Raw genomic sequence first — 19262 nt, forward strand, 5'->3', positions numbered from 1 at the left:
CAAATGGAGTCAGCGCTCTGGTCCAATGTGATCTGTGTTGGGGGCTAGATAGGAAATGCTGAATTTGTAAGTAAGGCCATAGGGATAATTTCTTGTCCTTCATTTGTGTAGCTAGTCTTTCCCGAGACATGAGGGAGTTGCCCTGGAAAAAGTGCTTAACTCTCATGTGAATGTGTGGCCACCCAGAGGCCAGAAATTTCGGGGACATTCCCGGGGGGAAAGCCGGGTTGGCTCGGATTGGTGTCATAGGTCCTGGTATTGTGGCTAGGTGTGATGTGGAACATGCTTTGTGGAAGCAACGCAAAGCGGGGCCTACAAGGATATGTGTGGAGGCTGTGGGCGGGATATGATTGGCTGGTAGCCATGGGGCTGTCGCTAGGGGCATTCCCGCTAGTTGGTCTTCTAAGTCTACCCATTTTTTAGTAGATGCATGGATGTTCCAATCCACTATTCTAGTGAGCAGGCATGCCCTGTAGTAAGTTGGCAAGTCAGGAAGACCTATGCCCCCTCTAGACACTGGGGTTGCCAGGAGTTCGAATTTAATGCGGGGGCGTTTGTTGCGCCAGAGAAATTTGGAGCACAGGGCTTTCAATGTAGTAAAGAAGGCTGGTGGAATATGGATTGGAACTGCCTGCATGACGTATAAAAGTCTGGGCAAAATATTCATTTTAAGCACTGCAGCCCTACCGAACCAGGAAAAGGAAGGGTTGTCCCAGTTAAGTAAGTCTCTCTTAATTGTACGTAGCAATGGCAAAAAATTTAGAGAATACAGGTCAGTCAGTTGTGTCGGGAGTTGGATCCCAAGATAGGATATGGCCTTGGCTTTCCATGAGAAGGGAAAGTTAGCTTGGCACAAAGCTACCGTCTCCGTTGGTAAAGATACATTTAGGGCATGTGATTTATCAAAGTTTATTTTAAGATTGGAAATTGCTTGGAAGTCCCTAAAATCCATCAAGAGGTTGGGGAGGGAAATATGGGGTTCCGAGAGGGAAAGTAAGATGTCGTCCGCGAAAGCAGACACTTTGAATTCGCCTTTCGGGGTAACAATACCTTTAATGTCAGGGTTGCTACGGAGACGGTTGAGAAACGGCTCAAGTGTGAGTACATATATGAGTGGTGATAGGGGGCATCCTTGGCGCGTCCCATTCCTGACCGGGAAGGCATTCGACAGGTGGCCGTTGGCTTTCACTTGTGCTGTGGGATGAGCGTAGAGTGTGAGAATCATTTTGAGCATCTTTTCCCCTAGACCTATCGCTCTAAGGGTCTCAGACATGTAATCCCAGGCCACTCTGTCGAATGCCTTCTCCGCGTCTAGTGATAAGAAGAAGCCTTTCTGATTGGAAGATTGGAGGTAGGAATGGATATTAATGACTTTGATAGTGTTATCTCTGGCTTCCCGGCCAGGAATGAAGCCTACCTGATCAGGGGAGATGAGATGCGGGATCAGCGGGAGAAGGCGATTGGATAGAATTTTGGCCAGAATCTTTGTGTCCACATTAAGGAGCGAAATTGGGCGGTAGTTCGTAACTAAAGTATGGTCTTTCCCATCCTTCGGAAGCACAGTTATGTGTGCCTCTAAAAGACGATGTGAGGGAGTTTCTCCTAATGTAATTGAATTTAGTGTGGTTAATAGAGGGCCACTGAGGTTGTTCAGGAAGGTTTTGTAGTATATGGTGGTGAACCCGTCTGGGCCTGGGCTCTTGCCATTTTTCATTTGCTTAAGGGCTAGGATAAGTTCCTCCCCGGAAATTGGTTTTTCCAAAGAGGTGGCTGTTTCTTGGGACATTGGAGTGGGTGCGTACTGGGATAGGAAGTCCCTAATAGCAGATGTCCTTTGTTCCTGAGGAGACTGTTGGGGGTTCTGGTGGGCTATGTTGTAAAGGGTACGGTAATATCGTTCGAAGCACGCTGCTATATCTCTGTTATTGGTCGCTAGAGACCCATCAGGGTTCCTAATCTTTCGAATCGTTTGTGAAGCTCTCTTCCCCTGCAACGCCCTGGCTAAGAGTGTTCCATTTTTGTTACCATGTTCATAAAATAGTTTACGGGAAAGTGTAAGTTTTTTTCTTATTTTCAGATTCAATTCATCAAGCAGGAGAGCTCGTGCGTGTGTGAGATCTTGCAGTGCCAATGTAGCCTGTGTTTTTTTATGTGCTATCTCTAGCGATTTAATTTGCGCTAACAACTCTCGGACACGCGCCTGTTGCAGACGCTTACGTTTAGCTGAGAGCCTTAGGAATTCCCCCCTAACTGAACATTTGTGAGCTTCCCACTGCGTGATGGGGTGTGTGTCTGGTGTATTATTTATGCTGAAGAATGACTCTAGGAATGATTGTATGTGATCTAGATTGGCCTGGTCTGTCAGAAGTGAAGGGTCCAGGCGCCAAATTTTGGACCTGTCCAGTGATGCCGGTAGTGTCAGCGAAATGGAAATGGGGTGATGGTCTGAGATATACATAGGTTCAATGGTGGCTTTGGTTAGTAGGTGTAGATCCTGTTGGGAGATAAATAAGTAGTCGATTCTGGAATACCTCTGGTGAGGAGGAGAGAAAAATGTGTAATCTTTTCCATCAGGATTAAGAGTACGCCAAGAGTCGTGTAGGAGTAGGCTATGTATTTGTGCTTGGATCTGACGTAAGGCTCTATATGGGATCGAAGAGGTCCCCGTTGAAGAATCGAGTACAGGATTAAGGGGAGCATTGAAGTCCCCGCCTAGAATAGTTAGACCAGATTGAAAAGAGGCTAGAAGAGAGGTAAGTTTGCGAAAGAAAGGGACGTGTTTCACATTGGGTGCGTATACGTTTACCAGGGTAACCGGCCTATTGTGTAAATGACCCTTGACAAAGAGGTATCGGCCTTCTGGATCTGACAATGAGTCCGTAACCTCCAAGGGGCAATTTTTCGCTAACAATATCGATACACCTTTCGACTTAGCTAGGGGGTTCGTTGCATGGAACGCCTATTCACACTTTTTATAGATTCCGTGTGATAAATTCATCTATCATGCAGTATAACCTAGACTAAACATGTCAAAACTTGATTTGGTTTTACTATGATTTTCCCCTACCTCCCACCCTCCTTCTACTTTACCCCCCCCCCCCCCCCCGCCTCCCAAACAAATCAAACTTCCTACAATGTATTATGCTTTATTATTTTATTATCTTATGCAAAGTATGCAATGTTAAACTTTTTGCGGACATACATTTCTTTTATGTATAAATAAACGATTATTATACATCACCTGTATGCTATATTTGCTTTCACTAAACTTTGATTGTGAAAAAAAAAAAGTAAATTAGGTAAATCTTCATTTGGCAAATCGATCATAGTGAAGTGTAAATCTTTTGTGTGACACCACATCCAAGAAAAGAGTACAGTAGAGTATAACAAAGCAAGAGGACTTTTAAGGCTGCCACATTATAACCCCAGGTAAGAGAAGTGAATACATAAAAAGTCTTAAAAAACTTACAAAAGTTTATTCATAATATTTTACATAATAGTTATAAACATTCACCACATGTATGACCTGCAATCCCCAATGGAATTAGTGCCTAATTTGCCTGTAACAATCCAGCCCATATACATCACTGTTGTATCAGAGTACAATGATTATAACAACAATTAGCATAAATGTTACCGACTGGTATACAAAGAATAGGAGTCTTGAGCCGCGTACACACGTAGCGGTATGTCCGACGTACTTAGTCTGGCGGACTTCCGCCAGACTGTCCGTCGGACTTTCCGAAACGGGCTACTTGCCCACACACAGCACTTTTTGAGCGGACTAATACGGCATACTAAGTCCGCCGTACTATCCGCCCTACTTTTGAAATGAACGGACTCGCCCACACACTTGGAGGAAAGTCCGCTCATTTCGAGCGCGTCTCCAGGTAGGCGGGGCCCGCGAAGGAGACGTCGCTGACCCCGCCGCCTGGTATGGACTTAAAGGGGAACCCCAACGCCGGAAAAAATCGGCGTGGGGGTCCCCCCAAGTCCACAACAGACCCTTGCCCGAGCACGCTACCCGGCCGGCCAGGAAAGGGGGGGCGAGCGAACGCCCCCCCTGAGCCGTACCAGGCCACGTGCCCTCAACATGGGGGGTGCCTTGGGGAAGGGGGGGCCGCGCGGCCCCCCCACCCCAAAGCACCTTGTCCCCATGTTGATGAGGACAAGGGCCTCTTCCCAACAACCCTGGCCGTTGGTTGTCGGGGTCTGCGGGCGGGGGGCTTATCGGAATCCGGGAGCCCCCTTTAATAAGGGGGCCCCCGGATACCGGCCCCCCACCCTATGTGAATGAGTATGGGGTACAATGTACCCCTACCCATTCACCTGTAAAATAAAAGTACAAAAAAAACACAACACACGAGATAAAATACTTTATTGCACAGCTCCGGGGGTCTTCCGTCTTCGGGGGTCTTCTCACCGGACTCCTCCGCTATCTTCTTGTAGCTCTTTTGCTTGCGGAGGAGTCCGGCTTTCTTCCTCGCCGCCGGCCTCTTCTTCCGACTTCGGGGGTCTTGTCCCCCTCTTCGGTTCTTCTGCCGGGCCACCGCGCCTTCTTATAGCTCTTTTACAGGCGGTAGCCCGGTCTTCTGTCGCCGCCGCCGCCGCCTTCCGTTCTTCTTCTTCTTCTTCTCCAGGAGATGTTGACTCGACGATCTCTCCGGCCGCAATGCCAGGGACGCGCTGCGCTGCCACTTATATAAGGACAAGGGGCGGTGTCACATGGGTTTATGTCACATGGGTTGGTGTCACATGGTGACCCCGCCCCCTTACGATGTCACAGTCCTGGAGGATGCTGGGACTGTCGCCATGTGACATCAACCCATGTGACCAACCCATGTGACATAAAGCCATGTGACACCGCCCCTTGTCCCTATATAAGTGGCAGCGCAGCACGTCCCTGGCATTGCGGCCGGAGAGATCGTCGAGTCAACATCTCCTGGAGAAGAAGAAGAAGAAGAAGAACGGAAGGCGGCGGCGGCGGCGACAGAAGACCGGGCCACCGCCTGTAAAAGAGCTATAAGAAGGCGCGGTGGCCCGGCAGAAGAACCGAAGACGGGGACAAGACCCCCGAAGTCGGAAGAAGAGGCCGGCGGCGAGGAAGAAAGCCGGACTCCTCCGCTAGCAAAAGAGCTACAAGAAGATAGCGGAGGAGTCCGGCGAGAAGACCCCCGAAGACGGATGACCCCCGGAGCTGTGCAATAAAGTATTTTATCTCGTGTGTTGTGTTTTTTTTGTACTTTTATTTTACAGGTGAATGGGTAGGGGTACATTGTACCCCATACTCATTCACATAGGGTGGGGGGCCGGTATCCGGGGGCCCCCTTATTAAAGGGGGCTCCCGGATTCCGATAAGCCCCCCGCCCGCAGACCCCGACAACCAATGGCCAGGGTTGTCGGGAAGAGGCCCTTGTCCTCATCAACATGGGGACAAGGTGCTTTGGGGTGGGGGGGCCGCGCGGCCCCCCTTTCCCAAGGCACCCCCCATGTTGAGGGCACGCGGCCTGGTACGGCTCAGGGGGGGGGGCGCTCGCTCGCCCCCCCCTTTCCTGGCCGGCCGGGTAGCGTGTTTGGACAAGGGTCTGTTGTGGACTTGGGGAGGACCCCCACGCTGATTTTTTTCGGCGTTGGGGTTCCCCTTTAAGTCCATACCAGGCGGCGGGGCCAGCGACGTCTCCTTCGCGGGCCCCGCCTACCTGGAGACCCGCTCAAAATGGGCGGACTTTTCTCCAGGCGGGAAAAGTCCGCTCATTTCAAAAGTACGGCGGACTGGCATACACACCGAAATGCGAAATGCGAGTCTGGCGGGAAGATTGGTGTGCAACACGGCATTCTAAGTCCGCCGTACTTTCGGATCAAAAAAATATGCCGGAGGCTACACACGGGGGGATTGTTTGGCGGACTTGAGTTTGCCGGACTTTTCCATCGGATTGTTTGATCGTGTGTACGCGGCATTGGTCTCTTATCCCTGCATGTTTCACCAATCATTGTCAGTTCCTTTCAAATACACAAAGGTGCCAAGCACTTAATCCAAATAATTTTCTAAAAATCCCTGATTAGAGGGATATCAGTACCCCCCAGTACAGTAGGACTTTTAAGGAGAACATATTTGTATTATAAAACAATATATTTATTCAAGAAAAAAGTATTTTTTGTCACATAAACAAAAAAAAGGGAAACAACAATAACATATACATAGACATAAAAATCCATACATAATATTGGTATATGGATATATATACACATATATATGTATACAATCTCTGAGAAGAGTAGATTCTATAATCCTATATGTGAGCTCCAGGAGTCTGACATGTTTCAGGGATCAGGGATTTTTAGAAAATCAATATTGGGATGTTGGCAACACTTCTAGAGAACCGTATAGTTCTCATTTAGGGTTAATTTTTTCTTTAATCCAAATAATTCGATTTGGGTCCACCCACCAACTGGGGGCAACACATCAGGGATACTACAGCTATTGGGGAAGCCCCAAAGGGCAGTCCATCACTTGAATAGACAGGTTAAGTTGAGTATGGCTGATCCAAAAACGGTATCAGATAAGATTGTTAAGGTCCATATGGAAAAAGAGAGCATCTTCAATGTGTTGCATAAAGCCTGTCTGGATGGTCCCTGCATGAGTCCACATAGCCCCCCAGACAAAAAGAAAATCACTTCATTTGGCAAAGAATACCCAATCACGTGCAAGGAAAATCAAAAAGATTTTTGCTTGCATGTGATTGGATGATAAAAGCCAACAGAGGTTCTGCTCACTTACTAACCTCTGGAGCAACTGTTCTTGCAAAGTGAAGAGTCTATTTGCCTTTAGTAAATAAACCCTGGTATGTTTCCATGAAGAAGCCAACATGTATTCATCAGAAGTGGGTTTCTAATATATTTTTTTAATTCTTTGATATTAGCATATTTAGTACTGGCTATATAAGTAGCCTACCATTTTGTGCATTGTATGTAAAATTACCTTCATTACCAAAAAAAAAAAAAAATGTTTGAGATGTTTGATAATATTTATACATATTTGAAAAGAGCATGCTTAACATAACAGTGCTTTTATTTATCCAAGGTTATTACCCAAAGGTAATAGATCATTTAGCTCAGTGAAGGCAGCTGCGTTCATGTGAATATGATTAGTACAGTATATGTGCATTATTATACTTTTGATCAAATCACTATTTCAATAGGTTTAAATTAAAATGAGGTTAATATTTAAAGCACCTGATCCTGTTCTTCTGTGTAGTAATTAACTATAGGAAGCACTAATCATGGATGCGTTGCAATGAAGGGCAAACAAGGGCAGAACAATGGTTAGTAAGGGCCGTCTTTGATTAGCACTTGTATCTTGTACCTGTCATTTTTTATGCATGTATCTCAAGTTTGGTCTATAATTGTAAACAAGTTTTAATCATTATTAGGCTGCATTTCAGTTTAAATAAATGCCTTCACACAATAGGAATACTTAATGTATCTGCACTTGTAACACTGATATATTTATCATTCCCAGTGACACCTAGGATACATCATTGTCTCACTTTGCAAGTTTGATGTATGACATTGACATACTAGTGTGGTAAGAGTATAGTTTCCCTGATGTATGGGCTTCAAAGATAAAAAACCATTGCCATTATGAATAGATTTTTACAATTATCCCGTCACATTTGAAATGAAGGGATCGCGATGACAACAAAACAGTTGACAGACTTTGGTCTCTCCATTCATAATCAGTAACTTGAACTATGCATGTAACTTGAATACATATAAAGATGTATTTTTTCAATGCCATGATTTCAGTTTTTGAATTCAAATAGGATATCTATTTGTGCTATTTTATGTAATGCTTATTATGTGATGTAGTAGGGTTTAGTTTAGTTGTGTATGTTTATTGTATAAATATAGGCATTGCAGAGCATGATAATGCCCCATACACACGGTCGGACATTCCGACCACAAAATCCGTCGGATTTTTCCAACGGATTTTGGCTGAAACTTGTCTTGCATACACATGGTCACACAAAGTTGTCAGAAAATCCAATTGTTTGGAACGAGGTGACATACAAAACGTACGACGGGACTACGTAGAGACCAGTAGCCAATAGTTTTTGTATGCACATTTTTTCTGAGCATGCGTGGCACTTTGTGCGCTGGAATTCTCTACACACAATCCGAAAAAGACTGATCAGATTTTGTTGTCGGAAAATTTTAAATCCAGCTCTCAAATGTTTTCTGTTGGAAATTCCGACAGAAAAAGTCCGATAGAGCCCACACACGGTCTGATTTTCCGACAACATAATCCGATCAGACTTTTCCCCTTGGAATTTCCAACCATATGTATGGGGCATTAGACCCATGGGGTTTGGAGGGTTAAAGCGGAGCGCCACCCGTTTTATATATAAGAGCTCTAAGTGATCAGATAGATGTTCTAAGTCTAAAATGGAACATTTTTGTTTTTGTTTTAAAATGTACCTTTTTTTTCTTTCTAATCTCTCTGCTTCCTGAATGCGTGTCTTGCGGATATGGGCGGGGTTTCTGTGGCTATTTTGTCATTTCCGCAACTCTCACTGTCTCCTGGGATCTTTTCTCATTGGTCCCAGGAGTCTGTGCGGTGTTATCGTGGGATTAAGAAATCCTTTACTACATGATCAGCCAGGTTCATATCACAATGAGGCGGGACTTCCGATGATGACGCCTGTTGCGATGGCAACCTAAGCTGTTGTCTCCGCTCCTAAATTAAGTCACTGCACATGCGCGAGATCGGAGATACAGCGCGCACTGCATGATGGAACATGAGTGTCACTGTATCCCGGAAGAGGATGCCTGTGGGCTTCACATGCCCACAGGCAAGATGAGAACCCACAAAAAGACGCAATCTAACTACTTATTTAACAAGAAAATATATTTATTAAACACTTAAAAACTGGAACAAGTGAGTACTAATTTTAATTAATGTCATCCATGTCATTGTATTAAAAAAAAAAAAACGATTTAGGCAGTGGAATCCCGCTTTAAGGATAACTGCCCCGACCTCCTTATTGACTAGGGGTGTACATTTTTCCTTCCCATACTTCTCCTTTGCATTCTGTTATTTAATGTTGAGTTTTTACTGCACTTATTAGGATTGTTAAAAGAATATTACAAGAAAGCCAGTGTCCTATTTCATTAACAATGATATAGTTGGACCAATCTGATCTACCAAACACTTAGGGGGTGTTTATAATAATAATAATAATAATAATAATAATAATACAAAGCTATTCATCATATGAAACTGCATGTATTATTATTATACAAGATTTATATAGCGCCAACAGTTTGCGCAACGTTTTGCGAAGTTAGTGCAGACAGTACAGTTACGATACAATTCAATACAGGAAGAATCAGAAGGCCCTGCTCGTTACATTTGTTCTGTGTGACTGCAGGAAAATAAACGTACTAGACTATTTTCATTTTAAACACATTTTTTTTAATGAATGAACTAACATTGAAATAACATTCAATCTGAAGAGAAACTAGCTTAGTAACATTAGATTTTGCCCTCATTTGCACAATCTACATACAGTTTCACAGGAAAAAAAGCTCTGCAAACTTTTTCTAACAATACCCATTCTGTATGATATATAGAGAAACTACATTTTTGTGGTTTTAATGATTAAAATGTTGTAAGGGAAGCAAATCTACTGTGAGGCAGTAGTTGCAGGCCTATCTTCTGGGGCTGAAGTGATTAAACAGTGTGTGTTTAGCATCACTTTAAGGGTCTTTTTACATTCCTGTGGTGTGTTAATGTGCATTAGGTTGCATGTTAAAATGCGTTACATAAAGACAGCCCTTTGGAATCAATTGGCTGCCAATGCATCAAAATGTCCTGAATAGCGACAACTTGCAAGTTAAACATTTAACAGTAAATAGGGTAAGTACTGTTTAAATCTGAATTCCCAGAGTAACTAAAAATAGATCAACCTTACTAGTATAAAATGTATAACAGATGACCTAGTTCTGGCTTTTAAGAAGTGTAATAAAACAAGGTAACAAAACATTTAATTGTTTTATTGCATAAGACCAATTCATGATTTTCATGCAGTAACCAAAGCTCAATTTTTTTTAGAACTCTTTGACATGATCCTTAACACTGCTAAAATTTGTGTAATTTTCTCAGCAAGTTATTTCCTTCTTTGTCTGGAACATAAAATACTTTTGCTGGTAATGTGTCACGTTGACATTTTCGATATACTTATTTGATGAAAATGCACATTATTAAATAATCAAATCCCTTTTGTCAATTGTGCTCTTAGGTGCATAATTTTGATGAGCAGTCTTTTTTTTTTTTTTAACCACATAAAATGGATGTTGTTTTCTTACATTAGTGTTACCGTATATACTTTTAGGAAATAACTTTAAATCATTTTTTAGAGTGGACCTGAACTCAAAAAGTGAAGACCTGCTATTTTACATGAAAACATAAATGCTAATTGTGACTAAACATTACATGGAAAGATTTAACTCCTACCTTGTGTTCCTTTTGAAAAATAGCAGTGTGCATCCTGTTAGGGTTGCCACCCGTCCGGGATTCACCTGAACAGACCGGGTTTTGAATCATCTGTCCAGGTTTGAACCTGGACACAATATTCAGAATGAACTGTTGTTCCCCAAGTACCACAACCACCGAGTACATAGATGTTCACACACGCCCCACCCCCATACACAGGCATGAGAGACGAGAGGGCTTGATCTGGTCCTCCTCCTCCTGCTCCTACCCCTCTGTCTGGCCACCTACACTCCAATCCTCAGAATTCTGTGCCTCAGGAAAGGGATGCATTGGCTGAAAGTTTGAAGCTCAGCAACCAGCAGATACATCGTGGATGAAAGGTGTCAATGCCTGAGCCTCCATCCTCGGGTGACTGAGCTCACCATCCACTGTCTGTGACTAAAGTCATCCTCCCTCCCTCCCTTCTCTCTCCTGCCTCCAGGCGAGTGAGTACACTAAGGTAAGGGGGACTCAGATGTAAGGGGTGCCCTGTGGACTCTGATGTAAGGGGGGCTTTGAAACCCTAATTTAAGAGGGAATGTTGGGAACTCTGATATTACAGGGAGGTTTAGTGAGAAGAAACCCCCTTACATCAGAATGTCCCTTTACACCGGTGTCCATAGCATTCCTCCTTAAAAAAAATTTTTTGTTCTATGTGCGGCTCAAGTGTTCGGGTTTGGCGTAAAGAAAAGGTGGCAACCCTACATCCTGTGTCTAGGCACTCCAGTTTTTAATGCAGTGTGAGATTTGCTGCCTCTGATTGCTAGTATTATGGGATTTGAAATGATATTTGGGAATGTTATTATTGTGCTGCTCTTCTAGGGAGTAGGGATGAGCTGAACTGCCCTGGGTTTGGTTCAAGCAGAGTTCAGTGAACATCAGGGAAGTTCAGATGCTGAGCCCGGACCCCACAGAAATCAATAAAAATTTTAAATAGACAAGGTGTAAAAAAAAAGAACATTGGTGAAGGGTTTGGCGCTGCCCGTGGGAACATGTATCAGTAAAAATTGTTTAAAAAAAATCCATTTGGCAAGGAGCAGTGATTTATTTATTTTGTATGCTTCAAGTTAAACATTAATATGCCTAATTCCTTTAACCACTTGCTTACTGGGCACTTAAACCCCCCTCAGTCCCAGACCAATTTTCAGCTTTCAGCGCTGATGCACTTTGAATGACAATTGCGCGGGCATACAACACTGTACCAAATGAAATTTTTATCATTTTTTCCCCACAAATAGAGCTTTCTTTTGGTGGTATTTAATCACAGCTGGGAGTTTTTTTTTTTTGCTAAACAAACAAAAAAAGATGCAAAAAAAAAAAAATCATGTTTAATAGTTTGTTATAAAATTTTGCAAACAGGTCATTTTTCTCCTTCATTGAAGTGCGCTGATGAGGCGGCACTGATAGGCTGCACTGGTGGGCACTGATAGGCTGCACTGGTGGGCACTGATAGGCTGCATTGGTGGGCACTGATAGGCATAGTTAAGGCGGCACTAATAGGCACAGATAAGGCGGCACCGATGGGCACAGATAAGGCGGCACTGATGGGCAAAGACGGGCACAGATAAGATGGCACGGATGGGTGGCACAGATGGGTGGCACGGATGGGTGGCACTAAGGGGCACTGATAGGTACCACTGATAGATGGGACTGCTGGGCACTGATAGGTGGCACTGATAGGTGGCTCTGATAGGTGGCACTGCTGGGCACTGATGGGCGGCACTGCTGGGCACTGATGGGCGGCACTGCTGGGCACGGATATGTGGCACTGGGGTGCAGCACCTTTGTTTAGGCAAACTGTGGGCACTGCTGGGTGGCACTGCTGGGTGGCACTGTGGGCACTGCTGGGTGGCACTATGGGCACTGCTGGGTGGCACTGACAGGGGGGACACATTTTTTATTTAGGCAGGCAAAGCAGGGGGCAGGTGGGCACTGGCAAGGGGCAGGTGGGCACTGGCAGGGCTGGCCGTGATCGGGACTGATGTCCCGATCACGGCCGCCGGTGATCGGCTTTTTTTTTTCTCCTCGCACTGACAGCGCGAGAAGGAATAATAGCCGATTACCGGCTCCTTTATATCACATGATCAGCTGTCATTGGCTGACAGCTGATCACGTGATAAGGGGTCGGGATCGACCCCTTGCACGGATCGGTGATCAGGCGAGTCTCGTAGACTCGCCGATCACAGAGCGCGCCGCTCGTGCACGGGACTACGTCAATAGACGTAGTCCCAGAAAAGGAGATCCGCGCTGTAGCCGTCATTCGGCTATAGCGCGGGTCTCAAGTGGTTAAAAAACATGCTTGTGGGTGTTCTAATCATGCTTGTAAAGAGGTACATTTTTGTAATGTAAGTGCTGCAGCAGCACTAACATTTGCTAGCAATTTACACTTTATTACCAGCTTCTTTAAAAAAAAAAACAGCTCACAGACTGCTCCAAGGGGTCTGTGTGTTGTTCTTTTTTTTTTCTTTCTTTTCTTTGTACAAGTAACTTTTACTGTAGCATAGTCTACAACAAGAAGGAAAAACAATTCATGCCTCAAACCCTCTCCCTCAAAATACTTACCAGACACTTTGAGTTGAGTTTTCATTCCCATAGTTCTTCCATCTTTTTAGTAACCATGTTACCCTATTCATTGGGACAGGGGTTTGCGATCTAATACCCTTAGATAATCCCCAGATAACTGCACTTTCTTTCTTGGAGGTGCATAAAAGCTTGGTGTCCTTCAATTCCAGTCTGGTGTTTTGGAAGGCCCCACTTTTTGAAAGCTTGACCACACAGCAAGTGCCGTGGCATGTGACAAGCTGCATCTGGTGGCAGGTGACATGGCAAGTGATAAGTTGCATCTGGTGGCAGGCAACATGGCAAGTGATAAGCTGCATCTGGTGGCAGGAAACATGGCAAGTGACACGCTGCATCTGGTGGCAAGTGACGTGGCAAGCTACAAGCTTCACCTAGTGGCAGGTGACATAGCAAGTGACATGCTGCATCTGGTGGCAGGCGACATGGCAAGTAACGCTCAGGGCTTCCACTTATTCTGCATAATACACATATTGCTATTGTGGTGTTTGATCTGGGCCTGCTGTCCCTCCATTTCCTTTTCCTTCTTTCCTTTCTTCTCTCTCCTTCCCTCCCTATTTCTTTCTCTTTCTTTCTTTCTTTCTTTCTTTTCTATATCTCTCTCTCCTTCTCCCTTTCTCTGTTTCATTCTTCCTTTCTTTCTCCCTTCATTCCTCTTTCTTCTCCCTCCATTTTTCATCTCAGACATTAACCACGCCCCCTTTAAACCATACCCAATATTTAGTTTGAACCACACCAATTTTTCGCCACGCTGCATTTTAATTTTTGCCACGCCTACAACAGAATGACCAGCCCCCTAATTATAACAAGACTCCGCCTACAGACAAAAAAGTGTCCCTATACATTTTTTGTTACTGTTGCCAACTATAATGTAAGCCACACATTACACACACACAGTATACATACAAACACTATAACAATATGCTGGTTAATTTTTAAAAAATCCACACCTTGTAGTATTGTAAAACTGTATTGCAAAGTGTAATTATTGTAGATCTGGCATCTGAAAACGTGAGCAAAATGACACACCAGATAAAAGGTTTTGGCATTCCAGTCTCTACGCATGTGACTGAACTATGCATAGCATTCATAAGGGACCAGTACTATCTTTAGCAAAATGAAATGGTTCAGCTCTTAGTGTCTTAATTAGATGTTTTAGATGTTAAAATTGGAAATCTGCAGCTAATTTATTTATATCATACACAGAGAATATTTTATTAGGGCCATTAGTTGATTCATAAGAGCTATTGTGGATGGTTTCTATACATAGGAGACTGGAAAACCTGCAATCAGCACAGAGTAGGGATAATTTGTACTCTTCATGTGACAACTAGAAATATGGTAAACGATTCTAATTTATTAAGCACAATCAAGGTTCTTGAGAAAAATGAGCAGGAAAAATAAACTTGAGGGTAAAGCAGTTTCTGTACAAAAAAATATATTTGGCGGTGGAACATTTCTGCGGTTAACTTATTGCTGTGTCAACACATTTTTTTTAACTAAATGTTTTTATGGTTTATGAAAATATATTTATGCTTAGAAATATGATGCATTATTTTAACTTTCCAATATGTCCTTATATATAATTTATTAGAAACTATTTGCTGACATGATCTTAATTTTTTTTAAGATTTTGTTTTATATTTGTCATGAATATATTTCTCATATAGATCTATACTGCACACATGCACACCTAAAATGAGTTGCATCTTGCCTAAAGAATAGTTTCTTTTACACTAGTGGCCAAGGGGGAAGAGGTTTTACCATCCCCGACTATGCAGTAGAATGATAGCATTACAGCCTGAGAGTGTATATACTGTGGCCACTGCATTTTTACATCCGACTGCAGAGTTTGACAGCCATCATCACCTGCCAATCTCACCTATTGAGATCAATGGGGCCCCACGGCAACCATAACCAAAATTCTTGGCTCACAATTGAGGCACGGTCCTGCAATGCTAAATTGCCATTCAGCAGTAAAAAATAAATACAAAAAAAGAAAAAAACAGGTATCAGGAGGCAGCAGTCAGCAGTAGCACCCCCTGACTGTCTGCTGGCCCTTTAAAAATAAATCTACCATGGCTCGCTTTTCAGAGGACAGTATGCATTACCACTAGTATGAAAGAACTCTTAAGCATGCTTGGAAGATTAGGGAGGTGACTGTGTTTTCTGTGATGTTACTGACTCTGACACTATATTCAACATTTTGAGATGGGAATGAGGGACACCTACTAGCAAGCATATGTAGGCATAGGACATACCCCTTAAAGGGGACATAACCAAAAAAAAAAGGTTAATAAAATCCACAAGTGCTTTTTTTACCACAAATATTCCTTTATATTAGCTCAGCCCACGTACACACGGTCGGAGATTTTGCCAACCAAATCCGTCAGATTTTGCCCGTCGGATTTAGTCGGACGGATTGTGTCCGAAACTGTTTCATACACACGGTCGGGCCAAGTTGGCGAAAAATCTGATCTTTCAGAACGTGATGACGTAATTTCGTTACGATGGGACTACATTCAGGCTAGTAGCCAATAGCTTTGATGTAGGAATTTGATCTGAGCATGCGTGGCACTTGGTCCGATGAAAATGCTCTACACATGATCGGATTAGGTCCGTCCGGCCCAGTTGGTCGGGAAATATTTCCAACATGTTGGAAAATTGGGTCGGACGGAGATTTGGACGGAATCAGTTCCGATGCATACCACACACAGTCAGATTATCTGACGAAATGGTCCGATAAGACTCATTCCGACAGATTCTCCGACCGTGTGTACAAGGGCTTAGAATATATTTAGCAATTTAGAATTTGTATGAAAGGTTTAGCACTGGGAAACAGGTTTTGAAAGATAAAAAGTGCATTTTATATACAACTATATAGATCAGACCAAAATGAGGGACAAATGAGGAGGAATGGGGGACAGAGGGAAATTGCTCCAAATCAGGGACAGTCCATCAAAATCAGAGACAGTTGGGGGCGTGGCTGGCACGTGACTGGAATGGATGCGTGAAACAAGAGCTCACCACACCAATGGCCTAAATTCAGCGACATCCAGCTTTCCCCAGCTGACATCAGACCTCTGGAGCCCAGAGTAACCTCCCGCACATCACTGGAGCTATGTCGCTCAAAAGAAAGGGGGACAGATTACTGCGGAAGCTGACAGAATACAGCTATCAGCCATCCGCATGGCAAAGCCAAGATGGCGCCGCAGCATGCGGGTGGAACACACTGACGGAGGCCGCAGCTCCTCCTGGCCAGGGCGGAGCCGTTTATGCCTCGAGAGACACGCTGGTAAGCGATACACGCTGGTAAGCGATACACGCTGGGGGATCCCGTAGTCTCACCTCCAGTGACACCGGCCTCTAACAGCCCCGCAAAAGCCAAAATGCACCTTGACACAGATGCAGACCAGGAGGGGAACCACGCTAACACAATGTCATTTGTATTCCCTAACCGGAGCCCACAACCAGACGCCATTGCATCATTTCCCACAATAGGCCAGGCGGTTATGGACATGACACTTAAAGAAATGCCGATGTCCCTAAGGAGCTCACTACAATCAGACATGCTGTCACTTATGCATGGCTTTGGCAATAGCATTGGCGCGCTAGAGGACAGAGTCTCCCACATTGAAGCGAATATAGGAGACATGACCAGCACAGTAAACAACATAATTGACACCCAGGAAGAGCAGATTCAAGTCACTAAATGGATCATAGATAAAATAGTGGATTTAGAGGACAGAGCCAGGCACAATAATTTTAAAATCCGTGGGGTCCCTGAATCCGTCCAAACCAATGAACTACCCTCATTTGCGAGAAACCTACTTAAAGCAGTTCTTCCTGACATAAAAAGCATCGAACTTGTCATTAATCGTATCCACAGGTTACCAAAACCCACATTTCTCCCTGATGCGGTGCCCAGGGATGTAATTCTCAGGGTACATTTTTACCATGTTAAAGAGCAGTTCATGCAAAAAGTGAGAGCAATGGGGACCCTCCCTGATCCGTTTAGCCACCTACAAATCTACGTCGACCTGTCCCAACATACACTGAGCCGGTGCAGACAACTTAACACAATAACCAAAACATTACGAAACAACCAGATTCAATACCAATGTATAGCACCAGCTAAAATCTCCATAAACCATATGGGATCGAAACATTTGGTCACCTCAGTTCAAACAGGGATGAAGCTATTGCGTGAGTGGAATATCATTCCTGCTTCTGCCGACGCAAACCCCTATGGACCAAAGCAATGCGGGCAACATGTTGGTACAACCTCTACCTCGGAGGAGCCACAAAAATCATCATCCTGTTTAAAAAAAAAACCTGGGGAAAATACAGTTCACTGGCCGGGTGTGCCACTTGCTCACTCTCGGCCTAAATAAGCTCTCTAACCCCTATATAGTGTTTCTAGGCACTACTGTGCCTAGACAATTCATTAGAAACACTCCATAGACATCACCTATTTACAGCGCTTAATATTCGCGTACAGATCATTGGCATATTACCCACATCATAACAAACCCTCCTCCTCCCTTTTTTTTTCTTTCTCTTAGACTACCCGGTTCTACAGCTCATCTATTACGAAGTAATAAAACCCAACTTAATCACAACATCGCCTTCTGCTCTGCCGCAAGAATCCTTCGCCTGCGAAGAAAAGAGAAGACAACTACTATAAAAGAACTGAATCTAGATCTTGAAACCATCGGAAAAGAAATAAGGTGAACCACCAGCTACCCTTTGTCTCACTACAGCATGACAATCAAAAGAGTCACGATAAATACCAAAGGACTCAACCATCCAGCGAAAAGAGCTTCCCTTTGGTCACTAGCTAAACAAACAAAATGTGATATTATATGCGCACAAGAAACTCATTTTCCAGCCAACAACCCACCTACTTGCACCAACAAGAACTTTAGTAACATTTACACAGCCAATGCAGCCACAAAAAAGGAAGGAGTCTTGATTGCCATAAATAACTGTCTTGTATTCCAACTCACGCACTGTATCAAAGATCCTGAAGGTCGCTACATCATCCTGATATGCAGCATTAATAATGCACCATATACCATTGTTACGGTATATGTTCCCAACAATCACCAAATTTGTTTTATACGCAAGTTGCACAAAAAAGTTACAGCAATACAACAGGGTGTGACAATCTGTTGTGGAGACTTCAATTGCACCCTTGATCCTGAATTAGACTCCACTTCTCACACTTCTCACACCAAAAGAGGAAGGCGCTGAATCCTCTTCTATCAGACCTACGTCTATACGACATGTGGAGATGCCAACACGCAGATGAAAGAGACTTCACTTTTTTCTCCTCATGCCACAATTCTTACTCACGAATTTACCTCTTTCTAACAGATCAATGGACTCTCCAAAAAATATCCTCGTCAAACATCCATTTAACCACATGGTCAGACCACTCCCCAGTAAGCATAATTATAAAAGACACTCAGAAAACCTCCCCTGCATATTTATGGAGACTAAATACCAGGATACTGCAAACAGAACCATATGCTCAAATGCTTCATGAAAATTGAAATACTTTTTTCTCTCTAAATAAGGAGAATAAGAAGTTACAGATCCGCATATCCTATGGGCATCACGCAAAGCATATATGCGAGGACTCTTTATTCAACTAGGTGCCAGGGATAGGAGGCCACCCACCAAATCAAGGGTCATTTAACTAAATCCCCCATTCCCTTCATCTACCATCCTAACACCAATTCTAAACTTACAAACCCACAAGATATCGCTAATGCATTTAGTACATATTACAGCAACCTCTACAATCTAAAAGTCAACCTCAGACAAACCCAACCCAAACAGGCTTTTCTAGATTCAATACATCTCCCCTGCCTAACCCCAACACAACTTGAAGATCTTAATGCCCCATTCACCCCAATGGAAACTGATAAGGCAATAAAAACACTATCAAATAATAAAGCACCTGGTCCTGATGGTTTTGTAGGAGAGTATTATAAACAATTTAAGCACATATTACTTGAACACATCACACCCCTGTTCAATGCTGCTGCCTCCTCGGCCTCTTTCCCCCAGGAAATGCTCAAAGCCTTGATTATCACAATACCGAAGCCAGGGAAGGAGCCCAATTTGCCACAAAACTTTTGCC

General features: G+C 43.7%; 1 protein-coding gene across 1 annotated transcript in view; it reads right to left on the bottom strand.

Annotated features, from left to right (window-relative positions):
- Window positions 1-19262, bottom strand: part of LRRC2 (leucine rich repeat containing 2) — a 433585-nt gene that overhangs the window by 390554 nt on the left and 23769 nt on the right. The window lies entirely within an intron of this gene.

This window comes from Lithobates pipiens, unplaced genomic scaffold (genome assembly GCF_037356315.1).
Source record: "Lithobates pipiens isolate NorthernLeopardFrog02 unplaced genomic scaffold, aLitPip1_a1.2 Scaffold_13, whole genome shotgun sequence".
Lineage (NCBI taxonomy): Eukaryota > Metazoa > Chordata > Amphibia > Anura > Ranidae > Lithobates > Lithobates pipiens.